The following is a 9,067-nucleotide window of genomic DNA, read 5'->3' as shown; positions in this document are numbered from 1 at the left end:
TTTAATCTCAGCAGTGCTTTCTGTCTGCGTCTTCATAAAAGATATGAACTCATTGTGAGTATCCTCATGCTTGTCCAGACAAGAAGCTAGGTCAGCTTGATTCTGTTGAAGAGCCTTCATGGTGTCTATCAGAACAGAAGGTCCAGCAGAAAAAGCATCAAAGCTATTGTCCATAAGACGAGGATTCTCAACAGCAGCATCGACCATGAGAACATCAGCTTGATTTTCCTTAATAGGAGATTGCATAGTGTCGCGGGGAAAAATCGTATCTTTTTCGGGATGAGACACCTGATGCCTTCTTTAGGCTCGAGTGCTCAAAAAATGATTTTTCTTTTGTTTCGACCAAACTTTTTATTGTTTCCAAAGTAGGAAAAGGAAAAAAGTTGCAATAACCTAAAAAGTGGGGGAGAGATTCCGGGTAAGAGGGTTGGTTATACGAAGGGAAGGTATTAGCAGCCAACGTATCTATAGTACTCTATAGGTTTCTTTGTTATGTTTGTTTCATTCTATGTTATGGAGATGTTCTTGTGAGATAGGTGGGACCTAGGGTGTTTGTTTGATTATGCTCGCAAAGATCATCGTGATCCTCTGCATACATATCCCTTAGAGGGAATCAGAGCATCTGTAGCTCGGGGTCTACGGGTGCTAAGGTTTGAGTGGTTTGAGGGAGAAGTTTTGCTCGACAAGGGATAAGACCTTGTGCCTGCGTATTCTCAAAGGGATGTTGAGAAAGTCAGAGCAATCGTAGTTCCCACTTATGCTAGTGGAAGCAAAGGATAAGAGACAAATGTCATCTCAATGTTCGATGTATCTAATCTTCATCACATACATCTGTTTGTTTTTGTTTGAAATATTTTCATTATAAGCCCTGGGCCATGCCACTTATGGTGCTTAGAATGATAAAGATGTTTTTTAGCCAGCCTTGTGGCAAAAACTTTCAATGAAGTCAGCCTTGTGACAAAAAGTTTTGATTATTCAGCCAGCCTTGTGGCAAAAGTTTCGACGAAGCCAGCCTTGTGGCAAAAACTTTGATTAATCAGCCAGCCTGGTGGCAAAAGGTTTGATTGATTAGCCAGCCTTGTGGCAAAAGAGAAATTTGATTGATTGATTGTTTGTGATGATATAGATGAGATACTCCTATCATAGAGATGATAAATGTCTAATCTCCTAGGGTATTTGTTTTGGATATTGGGGATGCTTATAAGAAGCCCGTGGGTCCTTGTACGAAGCCCAAGAGGAGGCTATCCGAGGGTCCTTGCATTGTAAGCCCAAGAGGAGGCTATGGGAGGGACAATCGAGGGTCCTTGCATTGTAAGCCCAAGAGGAGGCTATGGGAGGGACAAGTCGTTTGTACGAAGCCCAAGAGGAGGCGTGGTATAGTTGGTTTGAGCTCTTAGAGCGATTTCACCGGGAAACCATACTCTATGTTCTAACCTAAACTAGGGAGATTCTTTGCACGAAGCCCAATAGGAGGCTTTGGGGAACCTAGTGTTGTACTAAGTTGAACAAGTATATATAACACGATCACAAATATGAACAGGTACGAACAAATATTTACAAGTACATGAACAAACATGAGCAAGTATGAACAGTTATATATGATAAGGTGTGTGTATACAATGGAGTTTATGAAGGAAATATACCTGTAAGCATGATCCGTTTGTATACACGGGGCTCGGGACTCATACTCGGGGAAAGGCCCATTGAGTTTATTCAAAGCTATGTAAACAAATATTTACAAAGAGGCTTGGGACTTATACCTACATGGAGGCCCATGGTATTTTTGGGAAGATTTAAAGAAAACCTTCATTTTTGATTTGTTATTCAAGGTTAAAAATCAAATTGATCGAGGTATGTACAAAAAGGTGTAAATCAATTTGGATCGCGGTATAAAAAGATAGGCGTATATACAATGAAAAACCTAAATTTATACAAAGGAATGGGACTTATACCATAAGGGATGCCCCGGTTTTTTTTAGAAAACCAATTGATCAATCCAAAAAGATTTAATCAAGAGTTTTTGAAAGGAGAACCAAAAAGAAATGGTTTTGAAAGCGATTTGTTTTGAAAAACGATGATCGTTTGTTTTAAAATGGTTTGAAATTTTGAAAGAAATCAATTTAATTAAGATAAAAGCAAAGATTATACTTAATTAATACCTAAATGATTAGGGTTTTGATCACAAAATATTTACAAGTAGTTAACTTTTGAAAAATCAAGTGAAAAACAATTTTTAAAGTATTTAAAAACACATAAAAACATGTCATTTTAAATCCATTTAAAAATGTATTAAATAAATATTTTTTTGTGATTTTTTTGGATGTTCATAAAATATATATATTAAACAAAGAGTGTGCAAAAAATGAAGTGGAAATGATGAATTTTGATTGGTTAAATTAATGGATGAAGTTGTGTAAAAAAATTAAAGAAAACAAGTGATAAAAAAGAATGGTTTGGCCCTTAGGAGTGTTGAACTCGTGACCTTGAGGTCATTACTCAAAAACTTAGCCAACTGGACCACGCGCGTGGTCTGTTTAACATTTTCAACGAATAGATTATATTACAAACTCAATTTTCAAATTTCCTTCGCAAAAAAAGGCGCCAAGAACACACCCTAATTTGATTTTTGAAAATTCTGAAAACTGAACCAAATTGATCAAGTGAAGGGTCTATCTCACTCGTTTTTTCACGAGGATCATGATGGTGTCCTCATAATTCATTTATTTTTGCTCCAAGGTGATCAATTTTGTGATGAACACGAAGAACCCTAATTCTGAATTTGAACATGAAATCGTGTATGATTGATGAATTGTGAAATTGATCGAGGGCTATTGATCAGTGATAGTGCAGAAACAAGATGGCAACTCAATTTTTCATTTATGATGCATGTATGTATGAGTTTGAAGTTCATGAGGCTTACCTTAAAAAACGGCCAAACTGGAGATTGAATTCTGAGTTGGAGGTGTTGCAGATGCTTTGTAATGATCTGGATAGCTTCAATGATGATTATAGAACATGTCTGAATGCTTGGAGTGGACTGAATTCATCTGAGCATAGCCATGGGACCCGATCTGCAGAGCTATGGAGTGAGGATCGAATTTGATGATTTTGGTGTTTCAGATCATGTATGATGGTTGGAACAGTTTATATGAAGCATATGGATGATGTTTAGAAGGTTAGTTTGGACAGATATGGCTTGGTATGATAATTGGCATGATAAGGTTCACCATATGCAAACATGGAGGTTGAAGAGTGATTCTGAGTTTTAAGTGTTTTTGGGGGGTGTGAGTGGATCAAACACATCCCATATGATGTTTATGAGATGTTAGAACCATCGCTTTGGCCATAACTTCAAGGATTTGGAGGTTGAGTTTTCTACCTCTTTGAAACTCATGAAACTTGCAACTTAAGAAAGAAGAGAGAAAACCTATGATTGTGAGGTTTTGGTGTGATTTGAAGAGTGATTTGAACCTCTATTTATAGGCCAAGGATTCTGAATGCAGAGCTTTGCAAGTTGATCAAAGAATGATGATTTGGCATTTGGAGATAAAATGGAATCTTTACATTAAATGCAAATGGTTAAAAGTGACTTAACCAGGGTTAATCTTCCAAGCTTCTTCTTCTCTTCGATTCTGATCTTCAAATCAGAAAATATCTCTCAATTATTGCATTGATGCATCATTACTTGCATTATAGGTCATATAGTATTGAAACTTAGTGAAAATGGTTTGAAATTTCAAGTGAAAATGATCACTAAATGCATAATTCAAAGCCATAGCTATGCTCCATATTTTTTCATGCTCTTGGACATTTTGGAAAGCTCATGTTATGCACTTCAAATCCCTAGTTGAAAGTTTCTTCAAGACATTTAAGGAAATGGGTGAAAAAGATCCATGAACTTTGAGAAAAATGAGATTTCAAGTGAAATTTTCAAAAGATACCAACTTTGAAGCTCCATATCTCTTAAATGGTTGATCTTTTGGAAAATCATTTTATGTGACAAAGTTGTTTATTGGATCAAAATCTACAACTTTCATGTTGGAAGTTTTTTTCAGTTTGTAGGTGAAATTTTGAGTTATTCCCTTCCAAAGTTTGGAAAAAACCAATGAAAAACACTTAGAAAATTTTCTAAGTATAAAAGTCAAACTTTTGACTTTTTGATTCTTGATTGATTTTCTTGATTTTTCTTGATCAAATGACTTCATATATCATATATTGATGATTCAAAACTTCAAAAGTCATGGTTGACCAAAATTCCCCAAAAGTCAATGGTGATCTTGTATAGTTGACTTTTTCAGACGAATCGCGTTTTTGGAGATTTCAAATGAACCAGGCTATCCTCACCAAATGAGTGGTATGAATGGATCACATTGAGTTATTGGAGGACCTTGAGCCATAGTTTAAGTTGTGGCACCATGTTCTGATTAAAAAGTCAGTGGTTCAAGTGAATTAGGTCAAAAACCCTAATTGTCGACCTGATGAAATTGATTACTGTGGGTCTTGAATTGAGATGTAATTTCCATTGGATATTGTCATAGGGATTATTTCAAGATGATTGAAACCTTTGACTGATCCCCTGGAGCTTTTTAGGGTTTCCCAACTGTGATCCCTGATTTCAGTCCCTAATAGTTCAAAAACCCTAATCTGATGATTTGAAATTTCACTGTTGATCAGTCCCTGTGTAGGGGATGTCTTGAGCCAATAGATTAGGTCAAAATGATGTACTTGGGGTCTTGAGGTCATGTCCCAATTCATTAGGTCAAATCCTGAGCAAAAGTCAGGGGTATGCTATCTTCAGTCAAAACCCTAATCTGATTGATTCAAAGTCTCTGAGCTTGTTGAAATGAATCTTTGAGGACCAAATGTTGATTGTTGATGAAGATAGTTCCTTTGAGATGAAGGGAGAACAAAACCCTAATTGGTTGTTACTTGTACTGATGAATAATTTCTTGATTAAACCTTGTTGAGCACAAGTAGCAAACACAAGCTATGCAATTTGTTAGAGATGCAAATGATGCATATGCAAATGATATGAGGTGGTATCTTAGGTCAAAAATTGGGGTATGACAGATGCCCCTATTTAAGTTTCTTCAACCTGAGACATGAAGATTGAAAATCTTCGTTTTGATAGGGTGGAAGAGACTTAAATATCAGAAGACGCAAATTTTGGACCTAAGATACCAAAATCGCGAATGATGCAATGATATCTCTACCAAGGGGATATCAAGAACTGACTCCATTGGGGAAAAGAGATCGGGAAGGATGTCTCAATCCGTTTTAGAAAGAGAATCCGTTTTTCTCTTCGGGAAAGCAAGTGTATGCTTCACCGGGGAATGATAGCTTTGTAAGAAAAGCTTACCTATCGACATTATCGACTATCAGCATGGGGATAGACTTGTTTAATAATGCGAAGGCGAAAGGTATGAAACTGTATTACCGACTATCAGCATGGCGATAGACTTGACATGGTAAAAAGAGTTTCAAAGGTTCGGTTAATATTACCGACTATCAGCATGGTGATAGACATGTTAAATAATATAACCAGAATGAAAGGTTACCGACTACCAGCCTCGTGATAGCGGTTCTGAAGACAAGATCAATTATCAGCCGAGTGATAAAATGATTCCGGAGACTTTGCTAGGGAAATTACTGGTTATTCAGCCTTGTGAACAGTAATAAGGCCCTGATTGTCACGTGGTCTTCATGATTGATTTCCTAGAGAGGAAAAGTCTTTTGGAAGAGACATAAACTGCTCAGATGATGAGGCTATTGTTTATGGTTCAACTTTTCCTGACTCTATTTGAGGAATCGGAATTTGAATCTCTGGTAAAGACAGGGTTCTAACCAAGAATGAATTGGAAAGAAACGGTCAAACAAGACTTTGTTCCCAATGAGGAATGAACTCGACTGGGGATTTTCTCCTTCGTTTTGAGAGGAGAAAACTAAAGCAACCTTCTTCCACGAGGAATGATCTCAGTGGGGAACTGGAGAAAGAAGTTGTTCTTTCTGCTTATGGGTGACAACCTACTGGAGAGATGACATGCCCATACCTGTTTTTTTTTCTTCTTTCTTCTTTCTTTTTTTTTGGGATAGATATATCCTGAACAAATGATTTTGAAGCAAACATTGAAAAATGCAAGAATGCATAAGTGATGCAAATATGTATGAATGATGAATGTCATGAATGTAGCATGCATACTGACGAAATTGGCGGACAAAGAAGTATGTACTGGAGAAGGACCGACGTTGCAATACAACCAGATACTTGGCAAATGTTCTTCAACACGGTGCAGATAATACAGTTGATGAATGGTGTTGCGTGCTTTAAACTTCTCTGAGGAAGATAAGCATCTTTTCTTATTGAGATGGAAGAGCTTCTTCACTGGAGATAGAAAATTTTCGTCACTGGGGATAAAAGACCTTCTTCATTGGGGATAGAAGAACTTTTCCTATCATAATCTTTGATTCATCCTATGGAGATAGCTGTTGATGTTCCTTCGGTTGTTCACCACTCAAAGGAAAGTTTCGCTTTTATTTTGAAAAAGAAAAGTAAATTCATTTAAAAAATTTTTTCTCTTTTTTTTTTTCAAAAGTGAATAACACAATTAAAGCGTCATTTTGCAAGCTAGAAGAAATCAAGAATTGCAAACAAATGGGCACAAGGCTCAAATTTATTTAATAGGATGGTAACCAGCTAAAGGCGTGATTCCATAGAGTATTTACAAAAGTTGGAAATGGTAATTATGCGGAAAAGGCTACATTGAAAGCAATAACCACTATTCCCCCTAACAACTTTGAGTTCCAACCGTGCTTGTCGCTTCAGATTGGCGATGATTTGATCGAAGATCCTTTGATGGAAAAGACGATTCAGGTGACGAAGTACAGACTGATGCAGTTACTTTGTCATAAATCCTTAATTTTTGCCTACATTGCCCTTTCAGGTTTTCAATCTACCAGGATGAATTTTTTTCTGTTTATTGTCTCTAATTTTTGCCTGGACCGCCCTTTCGGGTTTTCAGTCCACCGAGACGCTCATTTTTGCCTAAGTCGCCCTTTGCGGGTTTTCAACTTACCGAGCTGTTTTTTTTCTTTTTTAGACAAAGTATTTCTTGACTGCATCAACATTCACAGGATGTGGGAGTTCATCACCATCCATGGTTGCAAGAGTCATGGCGCCGCTAGAAAATGTTCTTTTGACAACATACGGGCCTTCGTAATTAGGAGACCATTTGCCCCTAGAATCTGGTTGAAAAGACAAGATCTTTTTAAGCACGAGGTCGCCTTCTTGAAATTCACGAGGTCGAACCTTTTTGTTGAAGGCTTGTTTCATCCTTGCTTGGTATAACTGTCCATGGCATAGAGCATTCATACGTTTTTCTTCGATTAAGTTCAACTGATCGTATCTGCTTTGACACCATTCAGCCTCTGATAACTTAGTCTCCATGAGGACTCTCATTGATGGTATTTCAAACTCTACGGGGAGTATAGCTTCCATGCCGTATACTAGAGAAAAAGGGGTTGCCCCTATTGAAGTACGCACTGAAGTACGGTATCCATGTAGAGAAAATGGCAGCATTTCGTGCCAGTCTTTGTAAGTGACGACCATTTTCTGGACGATCTTCTTAATGTTCTTGTTGGAAGCTTCGACAGCGCCGTTCATTTTTGGTCTGTAAGGAGAAGAGTTATGATGCTCAATCTTGAATTCCTCACACAGTTCTTTCATCATTTTGTTATTCAAGTTCGAACCATTGTCAGTAATGATCTTGCTGGGAACACCATATCGGCAAATGATGTTGTTCTTGATAAACCTCACAACCACTTGTCTTGTAACATTGGCGTAAGATGCTGCTTCGACCCATTTGGTGAAGTAATCAATTGCCACTAAGATGAAACGATGACCGTTTGAAGCTTTTGGTTCGATCATCCCAATCATGTCGATACCCCACATGGAAAAAGGCCATGGAGATGCGAGAACGTTGAGTAGAGTCGGTGGCACATGGATCTTATCTGCGTAGATCTGGCACTTGTGACATCTCTTCACGTGTTTACAACAATCAGATTCCATTGTCAACCAATAGTATCCTGCTCTTAAGATCTTTTGGACATTGCATGCCTATTTGAATGAGTTCCAAAGGACCCTTCATGCACTTCATGCATTAACATGTCTGCTTCGTGTCTATCCACGCATCTGAGCAAAACCATGTCGAAGTTTCTTTTGTATAGCACATCTCCGTTCAGGAAGAAACTGCCAGAAAGCCTCCTTAGAGTTTTCTTATCTTTGTTTGATGCCCCAAGTGGGTACTCTTGAGTTTGAAGGAAGCGTTTGATGTCGTGAAACCACGGTTTATCATCGATGACTGCTTCAGTTGCAAACACATAGGCGGGCCTTTCAAGGCGCGTAATTCTGACTATAGGCATATCGTTCCAATGATTGACTTTGAACATGGAAGATAAAGTAGCCAAGGCGTCTGCCATTCGATTCTGATCTCGAGGTATATGATGCAATTCAACTTTGTTGAAGAAAGTCAACAGACATCTTGCATAATCTCTGTAAGGAATCAAGCCAGGGTGGTAAGTTTCCCACTTGTCTTTGATTTGGTTGATCACGAGGGCTGAATCTCCATATATGTCGAGGATCTTGATCCTTAAGTCAATGGCTTCTTCGAGACCCATGATACAAGCTTCATATTCTGCGATGTTGTTGGTGCAATCAAATAGCAGTCTGGCGGAGAATGGGATATGATTACCCTTGGGAGTGATGATAACTGCCCCAATTCCATTGCCAAAAGCGTTTACTGCTCCATCAAAAATTAGGCCCCATCTTGATCCAGGATCAGGACCTTCTTCAGGTAACGGTTCGTCACAATCTTTCATCTTTAAGTACATGACATCTTCATCAGGAAAGTCAAACTTGATAGATTGATATTCATTAATTGGTTGATGCGCCAAGTGATCGGCGGGAATGCTTCCTTTGACCGCTTTTTGAGCACGGTACTCGATGTCATACTCAGATAACAGCATTTGCCATCGGGCAATCCTTCCTGTTAAGGCAGGCTTTTCAAAGACG

The sequence above is a fragment of the Vicia villosa genome, unplaced genomic scaffold, assembly GCF_029867415.1.
Source record: "Vicia villosa cultivar HV-30 ecotype Madison, WI unplaced genomic scaffold, Vvil1.0 ctg.001196F_1_1, whole genome shotgun sequence".
Lineage (NCBI taxonomy): Eukaryota > Viridiplantae > Streptophyta > Magnoliopsida > Fabales > Fabaceae > Vicia > Vicia villosa.
The sequence above is the reverse complement of the archived record's forward strand: the minus strand, read 5'-3'. Positions refer to the sequence as shown.